Source organism: Pseudopipra pipra, chromosome 1 (assembly GCF_036250125.1).
Source record: "Pseudopipra pipra isolate bDixPip1 chromosome 1, bDixPip1.hap1, whole genome shotgun sequence".
In the NCBI taxonomy this organism is placed as follows: domain Eukaryota; kingdom Metazoa; phylum Chordata; class Aves; order Passeriformes; family Pipridae; genus Pseudopipra; species Pseudopipra pipra.
The window spans coordinates 87,492,216-87,514,210 of NC_087549.1; the positions used below are offsets into that span (position 1 = coordinate 87,492,216).

General features: G+C 43.6%; 1 long non-coding RNA gene across 1 annotated transcript in view; it reads right to left on the bottom strand.

The window, feature by feature from the left end:
- LOC135418414 (uncharacterized) overlaps nt 1–21,995 on the bottom strand; it is a 65,235-nt gene that overhangs the window by 23,726 nt on the left and 19,514 nt on the right. The window contains exons 4-8 of the long non-coding RNA XR_010432431.1: nt 7,664–7,917; nt 6,569–6,642; nt 6,384–6,457; nt 4,787–4,935; nt 2,122–2,185 (exon numbers count right to left, since the gene is read on the bottom strand). This is a non-coding gene — a long non-coding RNA (uncharacterized LOC135418414). The remainder of the gene's footprint in view (nt 1–2,121; nt 2,186–4,786; nt 4,936–6,383; nt 6,458–6,568; nt 6,643–7,663; nt 7,918–21,995) is intronic.

The window sequence follows — 21,995 nt, forward strand, 5'->3', positions numbered from 1 at the left end:
AGAAAACAAGTATGAGCACAAAAGTCATCTCTCATCCCATCGTGCTGGTTGTGAAACATTGTACAGAGGTAAAGGCCTGCAGGTTATCATGTAGAAACCTGGCTGTGATTTATATCTCCTCCTCACGCTCCCTCCAAGGGACAAAGTGCTGCCTTGGGGGGGCTCATGTCACTCTGCAGAGGACTGGAAGCATCACTGCTCATTATGCTGTTTGCTGGTGGGGTACAATCCCAGCTTTTGTGAGTCATCCACCTAGCCCATCCAGTACCAGATTCACTGCCTGGAGTCCCACCAGCGCTCGCATGTGCCTCCTGGGGAGCAAACCTCATGGCAGGGACAGCTCCCCTGCAGTGGGATGCACAGCACCAGCCCTTCAAGGGTGACGGGAGATGGAGAGAGTCAGCTGCCTTCTCCTTGAGCTCTCGTGACTGGCCAGAAAAGTGAAGTGAAAGAACATTATGGGAACCTGCAAGGTCAAACTTTGCTTCTAATGCTGTCTTCCTGGTTCACAGGCTTTCTTTTTTGTTTTATTTTGTCACATTTTTTTTCTCATCAAGATAATACTTTATTTTCTTGATGAGAAAGATGCATCAGTTGACCTTCAACTTTGTTAACAAGAATCATGGAATCATAGAATAATTGAATGTGCAAGAAAAGACCTCCAAGATCGTCAAGTCCAGCCTTTGACAAATCACCACCTTGACAGCTAGACCATGGCTCTGAGTGCCATGTCCAGTTGTTTCTTGAACACCACCAAGATAGTAACTACACCAACTCCCTGGGTAGTCTGTTCCAATGCTTAACAACTCTTTCCACGAATAAATTCTTCCTAATGTCCATTCTGAACCTGTCCTGGCATAGCTTGAGGCTATGTCCTTTTGTACTATCACTAGTGTCCTCAGAGAAGAGGCCAACCTCCACCTAGCTACAACCTCCTGTCAGGTAGTTGTAGAGAGCGATAAGGTCTCCCCTGAGCCTCCTCCTTTTCTCAACTAAACAACCCCAGCTCCCTCAGCCATTCCTCATAGGACTTACTCTCTAGACCCTTCACCAGCTTCATTGCCCTTCTCTGGACACACTCCAGCACCTCAGTGTCTTTCTGCCCTGGTCCTGATGGCCATACTATTGCTGGTACAGGCCAGGATGCCACTGGCCTTCTTGGTCACCTGGCCACACTGCTGGCTCATGTTCAGCCACTGTCAAACAGCACCCCCAGGTCCTTTTTTGCTGGGCTGCTTTCCAACCACTCTACTCCAACACTGTAGAGCTACCTGGGGTTGTTGTGATCGGAGTGCAGTACCCAGCACTTGGCCTTGTTGAATTTAATACCGTTGGCCATGGCTCATCAATCCAGCCTGTCCAGATCCCTCTGCAGAGCTTTCCTACCCTCCACATGCAGAAGGCATCTCCTGTCACTCTAACTAAAATTTAAAGCCCTTTAAGGTAACTTGATGTGACTTTCGCATGAGTAAAGGCTCCTGACACTTTAAGATTAGCAGTTGAAAGAAAAAAAAACTAAAAGTGTTTTCAAAACCTCCATCTTTAGGTAACAGATAAGTGGCATAAACATTGTGTGCCCAGAACCACAGGCAGTTTTCTGTTAATTGAGGCTGAAGTGCTGAAGTACTTTGAAAACAGAGGTCACCTTTCTCCCAAGTTGTAGAGATGGCTTTGGGGAGGAGCTGTGACCCCAGGTGTCCCAGTAGCACAGACTTGCCTGAATGTGCAAGAGTTGGCATGGAATATAAACAGTAGCAAACAGATGGTGTTTTAGGAGGAGAAAACATCCAATTGATCAAATTTATGGCCAGAGATTGTCCTTACAATTGCAGCTGCAGCCTCACTACCTTCTCCTCAATGTTCCTACCAGCCATGCTACAATAGCTCCAGCCCTCTGAAGACCTTTTCCACAACCTGGTCATTACACCCTCAGGGAAAAAAACCCAAACAAACAGTCCAACCTGGCATGAACTCTGCCCCCAAGCTACACCTCCAAATGACAGGAGCTGCAGAGCGGTAAGAAGGAAGAAAATTTGGCTTGAACAGATCTCCTCTAATGAGGAGTCAGTACAGAAGAACATTTATTTGCACCAAAGTGCCAAAGACAATGTAGAAACTTACCTAGCATTTATTCACAGTGCTAGGAGGAGAACACTGAGGTACCTAGGCTTCCCACAGTTAGTGCCTGTAGGAAGAACAAATGACCACAGTTCAGGAGACATGTCTCATGGTCCCATGCAGTACATAGAAAGCTTCAATCAGTCCCTCAATGTCATGCATTCTTTGAGATCCCTTTCAAAGCCATTAAAAGGCTGTTTAAAACAACAGAGTTCTTTGCATGACGAATTCCACATACTGCATACACAGACATCATGGTTTTCAAAACTCCTGAAAAAATAAATTCACTGTATCCCAGTTCATGCTCTGCCTATGGCATGATGCTCTCAGCCTAGATGGATGAAATAAAACAATGACTGTGTTATACAATAGGGCTTAGCATGAAGTGGCTATTTTCTACTCTGCCTTCACTGAGGTTCTATCTTTCCAGGATGAAACCTTCATAAATTTTCCATTTGGGGATACTGAGCAGATTTTTTCTGACACCCTTCTCTGGGGAAAGTCTGCAGCTTCTGAAAGATGGGACGTGGCTGCAGCATCTGCATGGTCACAGCCTGCTGAGGGGCATTTGTTATCACCCATCCCAACTGAGCTGATTAATCCTCAATAGCAATGGCTTATTTTAATTGTCTGAACTCTGTCAAGGCAGGTCCAAATCCCCTTAGCTCCTCTAATTCTAGGAGCTGGATTTTCAGCTCACTTCATAGGGTTTTTGTCTTTCAGTCTTGCACTATCTTTGTACTAAGTCACATACCACAGGCCATACCTTGGGAAAACCCTTATCTGCAGGTTCCTGTCCTGGACAGGGAAAAAGCTGATCTAACATGGAATATGACCCTACTTTGAAAGTGTCCCTCCAGAGGTCCTTTCCAACCAAAGTGTCTCTGAGTTAAAGGCATTATACTACTTGAATGGGGATAAGCAGAGTCAAAGTTGCATGAAGCTGGGCTGACCCAGAGCATGACCAGGGCACTAAGCATTCCTGGGAGCCTGGAGATGCCTAACTGGGGACCAATGCCTGTCCAGAGATGGTCTCCTTTGGGTTCAGAAATAATGCCATGCTAATGGGCTCGGAGACTGAGTGTCCACTCCTGAAAATCTCAGCTGAGAGCACTCACCCAGTGCTAGGCAGTGAGTGAGCTGGCAGAAGCACAAATCGTGCCTTCGTTCTCTCTGTTGCCAGATTTCTTCTTTAGCCACGTGATCTATGGTAAAAACTTACCTGCTGCAACTTTATATAACAATTATGTCATCCTTAGATTTCAGACAGTACCTGCAAAATCCAGTTAACTTACCACACCAAAAAAAAGAAAACAACATGGTACTTCAGATGAGAAGATGAAGTGATAGCCCTGTTTTCAAGGGTGAAGCCTTTACAGTTTGTAATTAAATATAACCCTTTATTTGAGCTATTAACCCAACTTTAATGGAAATCCTTGAGAACTTTACTTAATGTTCTGTAATGGGAAAATGTAAATAAGGCATTTCCAAAGCAGATAATGAACTTTTTTTACAAACATCAGAATGTGTTTTTCCCACACCACAAATGTTATAGGTGATCCAACTGAGGGGCCAAGCAGACATAAACTGTATACTTTTCCATTTCCATGTGAACTGGTGTAAATCAGGAAGAATTCGTCTAGTCATTAAGCATAACAGAAACACAGGGGTTTGCTCTGCCTATAGCTTATTCATCTATGGCTCTATATTTAAATATTTTCACAGTATCTCCCACACTGGGGCTTGGGGGTTCATAGACAGTCAGAGATGTGATTAGATAAAAGACTAATTTAAGGGCTATTTGACTTTTCATCCTTATTCCTTACTGCCTTGCTTTTGTGGGTTTAAAGCACAATCTTTTGACTAATTAAACACATACGAATATTCTGTTGCCTCTGCACTGAATATATAATTAGACTCAAGAGAATGATTATGTGCTCTCTAGCTGACACTAACACTTCAGCATAAAGGTACCCCAGACACCACTAAATGTAACCTATGAGCTCCTGCTAATAACGTGCTGCCTCTGATCTCCAGAGGATTATCTTACTCTAGAGCTCTTATAGGAGCCATATATTGAAAGGGGCCTGAAACAGATACCCTGTAATTTATGTCTCTGCTTCGTGCCTCAATGAGGAAAGGTGGCCTTTGCTCTAAATTGTAAGGGCTTCTTTCCTTCTCTTCTTTTCAGGTCTGAAGTTAAAGCACGTGATCTTCAGGGAGTAGAATGCTGTAAGGAACACCTTACAGGGTGGTTTCAGGGAAGGAAGTGTATTTTGTTGCCCAAGCTCCATCTTTTTTTTCTTTCTTTTTTTTTATATTCAGGACCACTTTTTCCCCTTATAAACACAGAGAAATCTCTTAAATAAATTATAGTAGGCAGGGCCCTGTCTCTCTGCTCCAAAATTAAAGATGTCTGCTGCTTTATCCTCACCAAGCACTACCTCCTAGTGCTATTATTTAGTATACCTCATAAATATCAGAGTCTATTTCCTTTCCTCTACTTGGCATTTTTCCCATCACTTTTATGCTGCTGGGCTTTGGTTTTTTTGTTGTTTTTTAACAGAGGTTACCCTCCCAGCCACTACATGATAATGATTTTCTTTTTCTTCTGTGCTCTGTGGTTAGACCAGCTCAGACAACTAGATAAATATTGTGGGGAATTGACCCTTAAATATCAGGTTTGCCTCTGTTTTTTCACAGAGGTCTTTATTTCCTTAAATTGTAGGTGGTCTCCTTAAGACAGCAGGAAGACGAGCCTGATGTAGTGAAAGGAGGGGAAAAAGAAGAAGCAGAAAAATCCCCTTAGGATGTTTCCTATGGTAAAACAGAGTAAAGAATATTTTCAGAAATGGTAAGAAATATTTCAGGGCAGCTCCAGACAAATTCAAATCCAAATCTTCTGTGAGGTTCAGTGAACTCCACAAATTGTGTGTTTCCTCCAAAACCCCAAACCAGGCAACTTGAACCTGATTTTGGAGTGAGTACTGGGGATACTGGAATTTCTGTACCCCTTGGCAATTGTGAAGAATGTTAGGTGTGATTTTTTGATTTCTGTTTTTTCATAGTAAAGTCTGCTTAAAAAAAGAATGAGTGAGCTACTGAAAAGCAGCCTCTATCAACTAATATCAACCAAAGATTTAGATAAGGAGGGGGGAATGCCTTTTTACTAGAAGTATGGGCTCAGTGTAAGCAATCTGTGAATTTCCTCTCATCTGAAAAAGGAAGTGATACTTGAACAGGCCAAGAGATAACAACAGGCATGCAGCCATAATGTTGGCAATACCTGTGACATTGCTAGCATTACCCTCATGTTAGCATGGCAAAGCATATGGTATCACTGCAGTTCAGTCACTTTTTCACAGGGTCTATCTCCTTAAAAAACTTCCTTCAGCAGGAGACTGCTTACTTTTTTTGTTGTTGTTGTTTACACTGTCAGTAGGACATGTCCTCTGCTGGTACTGAGAAGAACTGTACCAGAGAAGACGTAGGACCTTTGTCAGTGTACTTGATCTCCGGATTTCATCACACATAACATGCTTCACTGCAGTTGCTTTACTTTACCCCTTGCTCAACACAAAGAGGTACCCAGACTTCAGACTTGTGTATCTGTGCCTAAGCTCCAAGGTAGACATACCTGAACATTGGGAATGAAGCGCACATCTCGTTTACAGCTCCAAAAGTGTGCCATTTGGAAAGTTTAGGAGCAAAGTAATTACTCATCTAGGGAGCACAGCTTATTGGTCCCAGCTTATATCAACCAACTCAAGGTAAAACTTCTTTCCCGGGGCCACAGGAGGTCCAGTTGGTTCTACTGACACCCCTCTGCAGCTCACCCTCAGCCATGGTGGAGCTACTCTGTGCCACTCACCACACTCTGCTTGTGAGGCCTTGAGGGTTGCAGGTACCTGACACAGGGCGTCTGGTGGGACCCTTCATTCACTTTTCTCAAAGTCATTTCCTTTTGGGAAGGAAAACCCAAAGTGTCTGCCTACTTACATGGAAACATACCACATATCTCAATCAGAGCTGCTAAGGCAGATTGCTAAACTTAATTACCAGTTCCAAGGGCTGAGACAGTGAATGACAGGTCAATTCATGCAGTGAGCTAGCAAAGATTGCTGATAAATGCTTTCTAATTGAAAGGATGATAAAACACCTATTAGTCACTGAGGAGCTTGAAGAATGAGTTAGCCCTGGTTTTTTTTTACACTATGAAGATCAAGAAGTGCTAATCTCATTAGCACTCTGTCGTCATTTCCTACCAGCCTAGTCACTCAAAAGGTCCAGGAGGGATTGTGACATTGCAGGAGGGTGACCAGTCACTGTTCTCTCAGTCCTATTAAGGAGATGAATAGAAAGAAGTATTATCAGTGTGGATAGTCTGTTGTACTCTGGAGAACATCAGACATTTTTATGAATTAGGAAAAAAGCAAAGAACAAAACTAACCTCTTACAGAGATCTCCCTTGGAAAAGCAACTGTGTTAACAATATGTTGTATCCTTCACACAGCACCTTCTAGCCTGAAGCATAAGACAGAGGTTATGGGCATTAGGGGTCCAGACACTTGAGGCCCACCTCCAGCAATGATCTGTGTACAAGCAATTTGAAACTCGAAGGCTGAACTTTGCCCTAGACAAACCACTACATGGGCACATGTACCTGTTTTTCACTAAAGCATTAGGACTGCAGTCACTCTGGCAGTAGGACACGGCAGTCACACAGGATGAGAAATACTCTTAGATGGTCACAGCACGAAATGCTACCAGAGCTGCCCTGCAAAAGCTCTGTGCCTAGACATGACCCAGAAGTTGCCTTCTGCAGAATTAAGTAACACAACACTTGCTGCTGGGAAGACATGAAGAGAGCCACCACCCATTAGCAGGAACCTCTGCTGCCTTGTTTCCACACTGTGCAACCCTGGATGATCTTTTTCTGCTGTTTCTCTTTCATTTCCTGCTTTTTTGCTGGTCCTTTTAGACCATGAGATATCCAGAGTGAGACTGACAGTGTGTTTGCTCTGTGCTTAACACAGTGGGCTACAGCCCTCTCTTAAGCCTCTAGGTACTGCTGTCATGTAAACAATAATCCATGACACTTGCACACACCGCATTGCTGAAATGTAGCCATGCTAGAGGTAAGGTTGGGATGTGGCCAAGTGACAAAAGCCACAGAACACGTATAAAGTAAAGCTTTGCCAAAGACAAAAGGTCAAGTCGTTTTTGCACCCTTAAGAAGCAGACCTCACCTTATGTGTTGGGATGTACCTTACTTTCCCCTTTCTGTCTCACCAACACCCACACAGTACCACTCAGTATGGGGCATTTGATATCTACATTAGGAAGCCCAAGGTTTTCCAGAAGGTTGCAGCACTCCTGAAACTGTGCTTTCCATGTTTATCTAGTGACAGATTTACTGTCTCTATATCAAAAATTGTGTAAATTCTCTCCACAAAGAAGGCCATTTCCCATGGAAAGAAGTGTGCCAACTGGCATATCTGACTAGAAACTGGCTTGAGGGGAGAGAGAAAATAGTTGCACTAACCAGTGTGTGAAAGCAGTCCAACGATGAGATGATTAGTGGTCCTTGTATTTATGGATTCAAATAGTGTAGAAGCTTGTAAAACTGTAAGATCTTGTTCTTTTAACTGCAGATCTCCAAACTTTTGAAAGTCCAGATCAGTCTTGGTCAGCTCATTCTTGTGGTACTCAATACGGTTTGCATCAAGCCAAAAGCCTCAGGCTACTCACAGACACCCTTCTTCATAGCCAGAGGTACAGGTAGGTATTTTGACAGAACTGCAAGAGACAAATCAGATCAGCACCTCTGCAAATAAAATCTTACAGAGATAACTTGCAAAGCAGTAACAGTGATGCGCAACTATGGGCAAAAACTTCTTCCATCAGCTGCATCCAAAAGATATATTAACTAGAAGTATAGTGACTACAATAGTACACTAACAATTAGAACAATGAGTCTCATTTAGTGCCTGGCCATGAACAGAGGTCATCTCGTGCCATTCGCTTTACAGCACACCTCTCAGACCTGCTCTCCATATGCTCTTCACATGTTATAATTATGTATCAAATATAGTCATGCATATATAATTATGTATCACATATATATATATTTTAATTTATGTGGTCTCCAAGAGTACTACTCCTGTTGTGCAGGTACTTATGTTGGTATAAAAATTCTGTTTACTGACTAATTAAAATATATTTCTATAATACATTTTATTATATAAATTTATTTATATATTTGCTTACACTTACATAAAATTTCTAAGTTACGGATAAGCCATCCCACTCTACATCCATTTAAACTACTAAGCACCCATTCTCACTGCAAGATTTTCTACTAGGCACTCGGAAAAGTGCAGCAGCTGAAGCAGGCCAGTCCGTGGTTGTAGTGGTTGTACAAAGCTTCAGTATACATCCCAATAAAGGCTCCCTAGCCATTTTCACACACACTCTGGAATAAAGGACACATATCTCAATGATACAGAAGCTTTTCTCCCTCTCTCCATGCTCTCATCATCAGTGAACATCCTTTGGATCAAAGATTGTTTTTTGATCCCAAGAAAAGACTAGCAGTGACGGCAGTGTTTAGGCAGCTGCTCCAACAGTTATTCACAGGAGTGCACTACAAATCATATCAGGCAACTGATTGGTTTTTTTTTAATAAAAACATCTTTAATTTTTCAGAGTGTCTTTTTTTTTCTTGAAACACTTTCTGAAGCCAGCTACAGCTGCAGCCTCCATCTCATCAAGCCACAGCCCAAATTAGCATCCATTCAAATTAATGAGATATCCCAAGTTTTATGTTTCATGCTTACTGCAAAACTGAGAATATGTGAAGCATGTTTACAAATGCAGAGACATTTTGGGAGTTGCCCTGTTTGATGTCTGGACTTGTTTTGTACACACTCTTTATATTGCTACAAGTTCTTGGAGGAGGATCCTTCCGCGGTGACTTCACTAAATTAAATTAAACGAAGCCTCCTTCTGTTTAAGCCAAAGGGAACATGGCTTAAAGCTTTTTTTTTTCTTTTTTCCAGTTGTAAGATATCTTTTTAGCTTATATCTTACTGTGTCATCAGCAATTAGGCATGTACAGGAAATCAATCTCAACAGGGATATAAGATTAAAAACCTGCCGGTAAGCATTAGATAACAATTATTTTTAAACATAAGCTCTTCAAAATTATGCTTATTAGTGAAATACAGTGTCTGAGTCAAACACTTAGATAACCTAATAGTAATTAATTTTGTTCGAAAGAATAAACCTGAACTGTTTCGGTGATCATAAGAAGACAGACCACTAAGATAAAGCCTGGCCAGACTTCCTCTAGGCTTAGAAGTATGCATAGCAGCATGACAATTGCTAGGAGAGACGTCAGTGTAAAAAACAAACAAACAAACAAACAAAAAAACCCCTCATAACAGAAATTTAGGCCTGGGAAATGCATGTCAGCCAGTAAGGAACTCTGTTCCTGTAGGCCTGGAGATTCAAGATGTCCTTACTGGGTGCAAACTAGAAGGATCACTTTTGAGGCACTTGTTTCCTCCAGTGATTGTTTTTTGCATCAAAAATTTTCCCCAGTAGTTACTGGAGCTAAGATTTCCCACCTAGACAGACAGGAAAACATAGATATTTTGTGCTCGTATACATATTTCCATATCTCTGTACACGCCTATGAATACAAACACAGAGAAGGTCAGATGCTGAGCTGAAGGGAGGAAGTGTCCCTTCTCTGGTTACATGTCTGCACACGTAACATCAGGTTCGAACACTGAGGTGAGGTAAATTGGAAATGCTGTGTTTAAGTCAGAAGAGTTAGGCCATTTGATGCTGATCCAAAATATCTGCTTTAAGTATGTAGGCAGGCCATGCCTTCTTAAATCTGAGCAGATCCACTGAGTCAGAGGTAGTTAGCAAAGAATCAAATTTACTCCTTTTTTCCCCTCCACCTGCAGCCTATTAATCCATAAAATTTGGAAAACAATGCAAACACACTGCAGTGTATTATTAGATTTTGAAAAGTCCTGCAGGCTGTTGGAGTTACTCGCAAGAGTTAGGTTAGCAAAGTTGCTCTAGCAACACAATTCTTGAGATGCAGTCAGCAAACCAAGGCTAAAAAAACAAAGAACCCACAAATCAAGCCCAGAAGAACTGGCAGCTTGTTTCATTGCTTCTGACAGCAAGGTAGTTTTAGTCCTGCTTTCGTTTGGCCATGTGTGTCCTTAGTGATTTTGAAACTGGAAAGGACCTATTAGATATGTTGAATTGGGGTACTGCCAGTAGCTATTGCTTTCAAGACCTTTACACACTGAGATGGGAAGAATGCGTCCATGAAATAGATACTGGAGCCTGTGTGTTTGTGCATGTGTGTGTCAACTTCAGAAGTAAAAAGGCCTGAATGAGTTAGATCTGTAAACTTAGCTCCCTTGGGGAAAACTCCTTCTCCGGAAACCTTCTACTTTTTTGGAAAATACACATTCATGTTATTCCAGCTCTCTTATATATTTTGTAATTCCAATATGCAGTGAGATCAGTGTCTACATTGGCATAAAGGACTCCTGCACAAACGAGGAATAAAATGTCAAGACTGCTACACATATACGCAAATTTATCTACAAAAAGGCTTAACATGCTGCTTTACATTCACAAATAATAGTGTATGGGTACCCAGATACACCTTTATCCTTGCTCTTAATAGTTTTCACTTAATGACTTTATTAGTCGGAATTCTTCTATATCATAGAAAGAGACCCTGGAAGACAGTTTGATGTTGAAAGGACATCACAACACCCTGCCTCTCTGTTTCCATCTTGCGTCTATATCCTGTGATTTCAATTCCACCTCCAAGTTGGACTGAAGTGGAAGAAAAACCCTCCACAGTGCCCCTCCATAGCATCACTCTGATAGGGAGACAAAGACATGTCTCCATGGGATGGAGAGAGGCTCAGAGGACACATAGCTGACCACTGGTCTCTCTGCATTGCCTGCTGTACCTCTTGACTCTGTGCCACTTCCAGACTTTGAGTGTAGCAGTGGCCCATGGGCCGTTTCATCAGCCCTAACTCCCAGCAATTGTCTTTGTGATTGGAGAGTTACCTGCTTGCTCCATAGCTAGTAAAGGAAACAACCAGACAACTGGTGCAATACGCAAGTCCCTGTTGCCTCCCTATGGGATGGGACGTGCCCTCTCATCCATTTGCAGAGCTCTCTGGACCAGGAGTGTGAGAAGGGATGAGGTCCTACTCCACATCCAGCCATGGCAGCTGAGCTCAGCTGGGAGGCGCCTGCAGCCAGCTCCCAGGTTCAACCCTTCATGTCCAGCAGCAGCAGCGGGGAGTTCTCAGATGAATGCTCCTGCCCTGGAACTCACTCCCCTTGGCAGTTGCTCAGACCTTGAGTCCACTGACCTTCAGGGCACCATACAAGCTTCATTCATTTTGCTTAATGTTCGATTAACTGAGTTTTCTTCTATAATTTACTATCAGATTGAGGCCTCCACGGCACACAGGAATGAGAAATAAACTTCTTAAACTTTTCTGCAAAAGACAGCAGGGCAGCAAAGTAAATACAGTTACTCCATGCAATCTAAATCAAAAAACAGTATACAGAAATGTATACAAGAAAAAAACTTTAACATTGATAAACCTAAAAACACTGGCAGGGGTTTGTAAAGAGTTGACTGCCTCTGCTTATCTCCTTGGCAAAAAAACCACTTTGGACACAGATCAGAGTTACAGCAAAGGGCCAAAAGAAAATGCACAATTAATCTTTCTTGTTGTTGTTTTTAAAAACACCTGTTATGCTAAGGATGCAAGAAAAGTTTTTCTGTTTCTTTTGTCTCTGAGCAATTGCTAGAGCTGCTGCAGAGATATTTTGCAATTGTGAATGCAAAAGGAGGTGGTTTATCTGGCAATCAAACTGTGGTTCCCATGATGAAAGAGTCTGAGGACTCTGGCACTGGCATGCACATACCAGCTACTCCCTCCTGTGATCCTCTGGGCTGCAGCTTACCCATTCTCTCTTTTTTTTTTCCATGTCAGGATTTTGTCATAAAGTTTCTGAACACCTGGGCTGTGGCTTCAAGTTATCTCCCATCCCAAATGAAGGGACTGCCTTAGGGAAAGACAACCTAGCTAAAGGCTCATGTCCTAGTTGCCAGGACAAAGTAGGGGAGGAGAGAGATTTAAGGGACTTAAGGGATTTTAAAGTGTTCCTTGTAATTTGACACTTATTAATTACGTTCCAGCCCTCTTACTGCCTCCAGCTCCTTCATAACTCAGTATGTACCTGCAGAACTCCAAGGGTTTCTACAGGTGAAAACAAAAAGATCTGAATAGTTCCCAAAGTACTTCAAAATTAATTGGGTAGATTATGATGTTGAGGTTTGTTGAGCTTTTTCAAAAATCCTGACAATTTACATGGACCAAAACAGGGCAGAGCTGACTTTCAGAGTCAGTATGGTTGGAGCACGTTGTATTTCCTCAAAGATAAGAGAGAGAATCGTTTCACACTTTGCCCAGATTTGCAGCAATGCTGGAGCTATGTGAATCATGATGATAAATGTTGCAATGCACAGCAGACTCCTGACACAAAGTCTTCTCTTTATGAAGTTTTCCTGTTTCTGAGAGAGTATGATGTAGCTCTTAGGCAGATCCCAGATGGTAGAAGCCCACTTCAGCACAAACTGCACTGAGACCCTTATGGCAGAGATGAATCCTCTCTTCCTGGCCAGACAGTGCAAACACAGCTCAAACATGCTCATCCTCTTTGGGTTGGATCTGGTGACTCCTGGAAAAAGGAAGACATGAGTACTACACTTTTGTGCCTCAGCCATAGTAAAGGACAACCTGTGCATAGCTAACACCTATTCATCTGGACATTATTGGTGCACCCTTACACTGGGCTTTCAGCTTTGCATATTTTCAGTTTGATCCCAGGTAAGGCAAGGTAGCATTCAGGACTCATACAGCCTCACCATTTTGGGAGAACCAAGCAAAACCCTGCAACTTCAAAATCTACATCTGCATCCATATTTTGTAGCTCTTGCCCAGCCCTGCTTTGCATTAATAGTTTGGGAAAACACCATTACAAGAAGAAGAAAAAATCAAAAGTTTCCTACTCCGCATGATGAAGAACCCACTTGGGAAATCACCTAACCCACTAGCCCTGCAAACAAGATGCCAGGCATAAACATTTCATCCAGCTGAAAGCAAATACAGATCCCTCTGCTAAACTTCAGTTCCAGACATACAAAAAAAGGCTTGAATGAAGGAGTGAGGCCAAAAATTAAGTTCAGCAGCATGAGCAGGCACAGTGTTGGGGAGCACAGGGGAGAAGAGGTGGAAATCATTTAGCAAGAGTACGTGGTGGGAATTTGAGTGACTCATTATTCCAAAATGTTGGAAAACATCCTTGGTCCCACACCATGGTGTGGCTGCATATGCTGAAGGTGTCTCTGGTTCCAAGAGGCAGAGGCATCCGTGGGGCAGCTGGGTACTCCTGGGATTTCTCAGTGTCCCTTTGATTCCCAGGCACAGTGGCAGGATCTGCACATGCTCTGAAGGGTTGCATCCCCACTGTTTCAGGCAGTCCACGTGGCTGGGGGCAGCTGGTCCCCCTGAATGGGGCAGCTCAGGTGTGTGATCTTGTAGGGGTACACAGGCAAGGAGATCAGGGCCTCTGTGTTGCTGTGAAGATGACTTTGATCTTCCTTTTTCTGGAAAAAGTAAAGTGGTGGGAAGGATAAAGAGGGAAGAGGAGATTACAGAGCATGTAACCACCCAGAAGTATTGCCCACCACCTGGGAATCCCCCGAACATGGGAGAGGGCTTCCTTTGCCAGAAAACTCAGCCAGCTGTTTTCCCAAAGGGCTCCTTGGCATTAGAAGTATCTACACATAACAAGGAGAATCTTTTAGCCTGTTCTGCTTTTTATTAAGGACTTAGTAAGCACTTTCTTAATTCATTTAATGACATCTTTCCTTTGTTTCCCAAAGCCAGTCACACACTGAAATTACTAACCTTAGTAAACACAAAAAAGAAGAAAAAACACTCTTTTTATTGAAAAGCTTGGCATTAGTTCCTAGTAACAACTGCAGAATCCTTATGGAAGAAGCCAATTAAGCAATAAAGCACAATGAAGTACAGCCTATTACACTAACATAATAATTCACACCTACAGTATTGCTACTAGAATCACACCTGCAGTGTTGCATAAAGCCAAAAGCCAGGAACTGTTAAAACAAGCTGGCCAGTTTATTATTACAATGTAATTTCTGCCTGGGGATACACTGCAGAAATTATAAAATATTGATATGTATTTTTATTTGAGTGTGAACAAAAATCTGAATTTTAAAAGGGAAATGAACGAGTGATTTAAGAGTAAAGTCAGATGGAGCTTGATTCATTTGAAATTATAAAAGGCCAAATGCTAACAATTAGCCAGTGGGGTGGGGGTCTGCAGCAGAAGGGGAAAGGAGTGGATAAGGTGACATCTTACATCTGCTCTGTGTCCTGCTTTCATGGAGCAGGTATTCATCTGACCTTAGCTGACGGACCTCATTGAAGCCAACAGAGCTATCATGTACATTGAGCTAGCTGTTGGGCTGGAAGTAATTTGATGGGAAAAAAATTAAGTGCTTAGTCAGAGTATCTAGCATGCCTTCCCTTTGAAACATGCCCCAGTGATAACTATCATAATTATACTTCCTTGCTCAGGTTGGTTACAGAGGAACTAGGCAGCTATCGTCCATTCTTGCTATGTGAAGAGTTAAAGGCATCTGAGTTAAAGACATGGGACATGGCACTGCTCAACTCTGTCAGCAGCAGGTCACCCCATTCCAAAGCCCTCCCAAACAAGGAAGAACTAAAAGCAACAGATCTAGAGACGGTAAAGACCCCTTCTCTTATGGCACTCCCCAGTTAGTTCAGAAAACAAAAAAAAAGTTTTCTTACAGCATGAATGGGGCTGTATATTCCCATTTCATTTGGTTATGACCTTAAATGAACCAGTTGCAGGATATAAATTAGGGAGTGGTGCTCTGGTACTTGGGATATACTCTTTCCATTAAAATTTTGGCAGACCAGAGAGCAGATGTAGCCTGCTCCTGCTCTAACACCTGGTGGGCACTGGGCATCATGGGGGAGTTGCCTGCTGGCATTCATTCTTAGTGCACCTGTAATGCAGTGCCTAAAGCCGCCCCTGGTATTACAGGCAAAATAAAGGCATTGCCTATTCCCATGCAATGGCAAAGAAACCATGCTCCTCACTGTGGGCTCCTTTGGCAAGCTGGGGCCCTGACGAACAAGCTCCACAGCTTCTGTGTCTGCTCATCGACCTGATGGCCTGAGGCTGGTCACCTCAGCCTGGCTATCACATCCTCCTCCTGCCTGGCCTCCCCTGCCTCCGCTTTCCTGTCTGTCTGAAGAGCTGCCACAAAAATAACCTTCCCTTCCCACTTACTGTGACCTTGTCCCCAGGTGCCCCTGGGAGGCGACAGTCACACCAGATCTGCTGTACAAAGGCTGCAGCCACCTCTCCTGGTAACACTTTAACTCTGAGCAGCCAGGCAGGCAGAAGAGAGGTCAGGGTGGTCCCTGCATCACCTCTGCTGACCAAGTCCATGGCACACCTCATACAGAGAGCCTCCTCAACACTGGGTGGACAAGGGTGTCCATCCTGCATTCTTGCCCTACCCTGCATTCCAGATCCCCCAGAGTACCTTTGGTACAACAGCTAGTGATGATGCTTGCTCGCCACAGAGGCAGAGGACTGCAGGGGTACTTGACCCAAGTCATGTCCCTGTGCCCTAGGTGGCCCCTTGGATCATGCCAGACAGTCTCTGGGAGTCCATCTGTGATAAAATCCATGCACTCCGTGAGGAGCTGAACATATAACCTATTGGAAATCCCATACATTACAGCCCAAAGAGTTACTCAAGATTACCACTAATTAGTTAAACAAACCTCACCCTCTGTGATTTCTATGGAGACTCGGCGGCCTCAGCCTCCACTGCTTCTCTCTGGTGCCCAGAAGTTATTAGGGGCACTTGTCTCAAAACTGGATTGTCTTGCAACATTTTTCCGAAGCACTGTCTGAGGATTTCTGTGTGCAAAACAAACAAACAAACAAAAAACCAAAACACAACACAACAGACAAGTAGATAATTTCTAGGAACAAATTAATGGCTTTAGGAATCAAGTTGGGGGAAGGGAGTGAGAGAAAAAACAGCAGGAGCTGAGCGACTTTAGAAATGTCTGGAGCATGCCCAGACCTTGTGCTAAAGTGAAACGAGGTGAAAATGGGTCAGATTTTTTTCTTTTAAATTTGTATTCTACCTGTTTAAGTGGCTCCTTGAAAAGTTGTAACAGCCAAAAGTGTGTTTCACAGCTCTCAACACTGAAGGGAAGTAAGAGTAATCTAGTCTTTCTCGCTTTTTTTTTTGTGAAACAACATGCCTTTGCAAAGGTACAGTGCTGTGCTCAATTCAGTTCCCAAGCTGCACTACTAAACTATCACAAATACATACAATTAATTCTAAAACCTAGAAATATAGGGGAAGGGGAATGACACTATTTTTTTTTGTTTGTTTTTAAAGAAGCCATTTCTAAAGATGTAGCAAGGAAAAAAAAAAGGCACAGAAAGACACATTTTATATTAAGACCAGATGTGAAAAGGGGGAAAAATACTAGGTTTGTGCCAACCAGCATCGAGGAGAATTTTTTATGTTTCAGCCTTGGAGTTGAATCTGCAGCACCACGCGCCACATGCTGATATCCATCAGTCTAATGAGTATGGCATTTTAGTAGCATAACACTCCTGCCAGCAGAGAAAAGGGAGTTGGTAAACTAAAAGCAATCTCTTCTCACCGTCTATTACAGTATAACCTTTTGGACAGTTAGTGAAAACCAGTTCAAACTGTGTTGCCGTCCAAACTTCAGACCCATTGAAAAGCTTGACTTGGCCCCAGGCCAAAGTCCAGTGTTTTATTACCAGTCTCATGTCTTTCTGTCCCTCGCCTTCTATTATCCCCTTATTTTCTTAGCTTTTTAGGAAAAAAAAAAAAGAAAATAAGTATCCTTATAGTACAACTATCTTAACAAATCCTGGTACATGTCATGGACCTTGTTAATTGATTCCACATCCAAAACAGAGGACTTGGGCTATTTTTGTTGTTCAAAGCTGTACATTGGCCAACATCCTCTGCATATAATTAACCCCCTATTTCCATGGAATCTCTGCATTAACTTATTACAGACTCAGCTGGTAATGAACTCCCAGGAGAAGTCCACGTATAAACATTGGCCATTGGCTTTGCTGCCCACGTGGATTAAACAAAAATTAATCTCATCTATTTGGTTATTCATTTGGTGTCTTTAAATTGGAGGCATTTTTCTGCTTCGTTTGATGCACACAAAGAAAGAGGGATCTGGCTACTGAACTTTATCCAGAAACATCCATGTGTGGAGCAGATTAATGGGAACTTTTCATACCCATAATAGCTTTACAGCAGCAAAGTAGAACACGCAGTTCTCCCCGGGTGACTATAAGGCTCTGGGAGACAGGGAAAACAAATGTGGCTAGAAGATAGTAATGTTTTGCTCATCAAGTGCTGTGTAGTTTAGACATCATTAAAGTGACATGTTTAGAACCGAATCTGGGAGGAAACTCACGTTATGTTAATGTGGGGGGTTTTTGGTTTTTGTTTTGGTTTTTTTTGTGGGGCACTCAGACTTTTGGACACTGAACTAAAAAGAAGGATGTGACAGATAGAGATGTCCCAAAGCAGCTGCTGGTATCAAGTGACCGCACGTTAAATGGTAAAAGGGAACTGACAGGCAGACTAGTAAGGAAAAGCAGCAGCAGCAGCAGGGATTACCAATTCCCTCTCTACCTGCTTCCTGCTGGAAATGGTGATTTCTAACTTAAGAGAGCAAAACAGATATTTTTAAATCAATTATGACTTAACTGGTAGTGACTACCAAACTGAAATCCAAGAGAGTGAGATCCTTCTCCAGGCTTTGACCCGACCACAGATCAGTCATCTTACTGCTCTGTGCCTCAGTTTCCCCATGGGATAAGCCTGGCTTAGAATAACAGCATTCTCTGGAAAATGGTCTGAGAGCTACTAGAGGAGAAGACTGTAAGTGGATAACTCTAAATAAACTCACTTCTTCCCTGCCTCCGGCCTACCTCATCTAACTTCTCCTCAAAAAGAGGGTGCCTCTTGGGTTTTGGGGTTGTAGTCTTCAACAGCACTCATCTTTACACTCTGTAGGGATCTCTCTGGTCCATTATGCTCACATGGAGGTATCCTGAAGAGATATCACAAGGCCTTATGGTCTCTTCTCCCTAGCATGAACACAGAATCTGCTTCTTGGCCTTAATTGACTTTGTCAGGTCAAAAACATCAAGGTCAGTCCATCTGTGCTAAGGAACTTCCTCAACTAGACCCTTCCAAATTCATAGTCTAACTTTTGTGGACTGTACTAATCCAATTTCTCACATGAGATCCCAGTGCAGCAGACCTGCCTTTTCTGTAAACACTCCTCCCTACCTCACATGTGATTTCAGTTCTATTTAGAAAAAACTCATTACTTTGAAAGGTATTGATGAAAATTTTCAGTTATGAGTGGGCCGTGTGGTGTGAAAACCCACAGTACAGCCTAAGGCCCCTCCTCATACAATATTCCTGCTGTTGTAGGACCTTCTGAAAGAGGAGCAGACCTGGCCACATGCTTCAGGGCCCTTGGGATTTCCCCTGGGCCAGACAAGTGCTCCTCTTCCTGCAAGCCAGGGATGGAGTTCCTCAGAGACCAGCACCTTGAGTACACCTCAGCGGTGGCCTGATCAGTCTAGAGGACTATCCGAAGTGCAGCCCATCCCTCACAAGGGAGCTGCCAGCCAGGATCAACGCCATCATTTTCAGCCTGAGGTTTTCAGGCTGACCTGGCACTTGCTCAGGTGATTAAAGTTTGGGGAGGCAATTGCCTGCCTACCGGCACCTGAGCCAGCTGGATTAAACCTCACTGGCATCTGCCTACGTGCGTCAAAGCCCTGGGCAGCCATGCAGACTTTGCCTTTGACAAGTAAGGGCAGATGGGCTTGAAGGAAGGCAAGTGTGGTGGTCCAGCTCCTTCTTGGAGGCATTTCTCCCCTCCTGCCCCCCACCTCTCCAGCCAGCATCCCCCCCACGCAGTGGGGCTGAGGCAGCAGCCAGCTGTTCCCCCCACACACATCCCCGGCAGTTGCTGTCCCCCTGCCACCTCAACATCCCACTGGCATGGTGAGTTACATCAGTGGGAAAGCAGCCAGGGGTCACTGGTGTATGGCAAGAAGTAAAAATGATCAACACACCATCTCTGCAAACAGCTTGGAGCCCCACAATGCAGGGAGCACACATGAGTGAAGCCCCTCTGGGAGGAGGGGGCTACCTACCCTGCACCCTCAGCCTTGCAGGAGGGAGCAGCAGGAGCCGTGTACCCTGGAATACCTGTTTCAGATGTATCTAAGTAGAAAGCACTAAAAATTGCTGAAGGGCCTAGGAAAAAGTGGCTTAGAGAGAGTGTTCACATCCATGGCCCTAAGCGCTCTTCATCTGAAAACCACCGGCTGAGTTGCTGCCAGGAGTCTCACAGCAATGCCCCCAGGGTGGTGTGTCCTGGGGTGCCACTGTCACTCATCTCCTGCAGTTTGAAAGATGAGCAACAGGAACACAACTGGTTGCCCCACTCCTTCTGTGGGGTTTTCAGGCTAGACAGAGAATGGATGAGCTTTGTTCATCCAATGGAGGTCTCCATCCATTCGTTACAGCCTGCCACAACCTACTGGCCAACATCTGCCAAAAAAGCAGGAGAGCAGAAAGCAAAGGGTGTGCAGAAAATGGAAATCAGGCTTGAGGACAAATACAAAAGCCAGTGGGGAAGTGGCTGAGACCCACCCACTTCTTCAAAGCAGTTTTGCAAGTTCTTTTTCCACCCCTATTTAACCAGTCAACCAGTTTATCTAGTCAGCTACGTCAGCAAGCATCTCTGCTCCAAACACACTGCAGTTGCTGTAGGGACATCAGCGCTGCTCAGGCACATCACTGCCAGCTGGAAACATACTGACTTAGGTATTGAGGCCATGCAAAAGAGCAGCAAGGCACAGGAATGGACTAACAGTGGGAGGCTGACTCAAGTTCTCCAACAGAGCTGCCCAGCTCACCTTTTTCCAGACACAGGGTGTCTTTGGCCGGGTAATATAAAGCAGAGCACAGCTATGAAGAGTCCAGGGCACAGCAAGAAGAGGAAGCAAAGCAGAAGTGGCACTTATATTGACTGTATCAAAACCAACATCCAAAAGACATCGCTGTCGTTTATTGTAAATAGTGCAAGATAATTTCTGCAGGCAAACACATCAGTTGGACATGTCCAGTCCCATGTTCATTACCAGCTTGGTGATGAAGTTTGTGGGATTCTTATGGTGCTGAATTACTTGGCTCATTACAAGAACACATTCTCACATACGAGTTTTTGCACCAGGGTGCAAAAAACAGTGTGTAAGAATTGTGAGTTTAGGATCAGAATTGCACCTCATCTAGCAGTCTTTCTTTCAGAGTTCCCATGAAAACAACAGTGTGATTGCCCTTTATTCAACATTTACTAATGCTTCTAAAATACTGGGAAGAATTTCACTAATCATCCGTTTCCTTATGCTTCACAAAGGAGCCAAAATAAACCCTTAAAAATTACAAGATGTGCAACAATTAGTGGAGGTCTGTAAGCAGCACCAGTTAAATAACCAGCCAGCAGATTACAGCACAAAAACCTTTTCAAAGGGAACTCGATAGCAGAGCATCACTGAGAATTCAATGAATGAAGATTTTCAAGTTGCCTCTGAGGAAGAATTTTGCTGAAGTCAATGAGACCCTAGGGGAGAGATTTAGGGAATTCACTTTTCATTCAGCCTGAAGTCTTCTCAAAGTAACTTGGCTATTCACACCAATATCCAAAGCCTCCAGCTCAAGTACACAAAATTCAGACTACCACAGCTCTCACACATATTCAGGCCCCTCCAGCAGAGTCAAGGTTTGCCCAGTGGATCCAGAGTTTCCCCTCTCTCTATTTCTTATATTTCCTGACCCTATGGAAACTACCCTCAGCACAGGAGGGAGCTGCCTGTATTAACGGGGAGTGGGGGCTGGAGAGGAAGACAAGAGGAGCAAGCAACTGCTCTTCAGCTGACCTGACCACCCTACAAGCTTTACAAGGCTCTGCAAGGAAGAGGATGATTCTCAGGGACCTTGCAGTGCAGGTGATTGCTGGGTGACAGTGGTGACAAGCTGCCACAGGAGAGTCAGAGGTGCCCCATGCAAATAAGTCTTGCCCTTGGCAGGTCCCTCAGAAGAGAAATCATGCATTGGAAGGAGGTCGAGCTGTGGGTTTGCTCCATAGTGGAGTGCAGCATCCTTGTCTCCATCTTCCCAGAAATCTGGTAAAGAGTGAACCAATGGACAGTGACCAGGTAGCAGACTGGAAACCCTGGGATTTCAGATGCTTCCCTCAAGTTTAAAACCTGGTGGCATCCATCACACACTTCCTAATCAGGCTTCCCATGATCATTATCCATTTTTATCTTTACTTTCCTTATGGTACTCTGGATGAAAGATACCAATCCATCTGTAATCACAGAAAAAGAATGCTATAAAAAGTCCCAATAAGCTGCTAGGACCCAGCAATTTCTATAAATCACATTTACTGTTTAAGTTTAAGGAAAAAAAAAAAGGAATTGATCTACAGTAAAAGCAGAAAATGCTGTGTCAGGGAAGAACTTCCTGGTTTGTTGACCTGGGGAGAATCAGCTGGGGCTTTAAA